At 40.0% G+C, this 400-nt stretch overlaps 1 protein-coding gene across 1 annotated transcript in view; it reads left to right on the top strand.

Annotated features, from left to right (window-relative positions):
- LOC147818621 (uncharacterized) overlaps positions 1–400 on the top strand; it is a 4144-nt gene that overhangs the window by 1432 nt on the left and 2312 nt on the right. The window lies entirely within an intron of this gene.

Raw genomic sequence — 400 nt, 5'->3', positions numbered from 1 at the left:
AAAAAGTAGACATCATGTCCAGCTCGTCAGTTCTGGCACAAAGAGATTCGGAAGAATGGGCAAAATTTTATAAGGTTTTAAAAATCAGTGTAGACTGCAACATCAACAAACAAGACCATGACTTGAAAAAGTGCTATCAGAGTCAAGTTGTTTATGGTACTGTGGAAGAGTTTGCTGGAGACTGGTTAAAGCATCACTTTCAAAGGAAGGACATATTTGGGGAAAGGAAATTCCAATGTGCGATTGTGGATGAAGTGGACTCGCTGATGCTGGATAAGGGTCTTCATGTTGTCTATTTAAGTAGTGATATACCTGCTTTACAACATATCAATCCACTCTTGGCATTCATATGGGCCGCTACTAATCAGTACAGTAAGATTGGCACAGAGAAAACTGTGGG

The sequence above is a fragment of the Seriola lalandi genome, unplaced genomic scaffold (assembly GCF_002814215.2).
Source record: "Seriola lalandi dorsalis isolate HSWRI2012SDOR001 ecotype SW California unplaced genomic scaffold, Sedor1 jcf7180002054549, whole genome shotgun sequence".
Taxonomy (NCBI): Eukaryota; Metazoa; Chordata; class Actinopteri; order Carangiformes; family Carangidae; genus Seriola; species Seriola lalandi.
The sequence above is the reverse complement of the archived record's forward strand: the minus strand, read 5'-3'. Positions and strand labels throughout refer to the sequence as shown.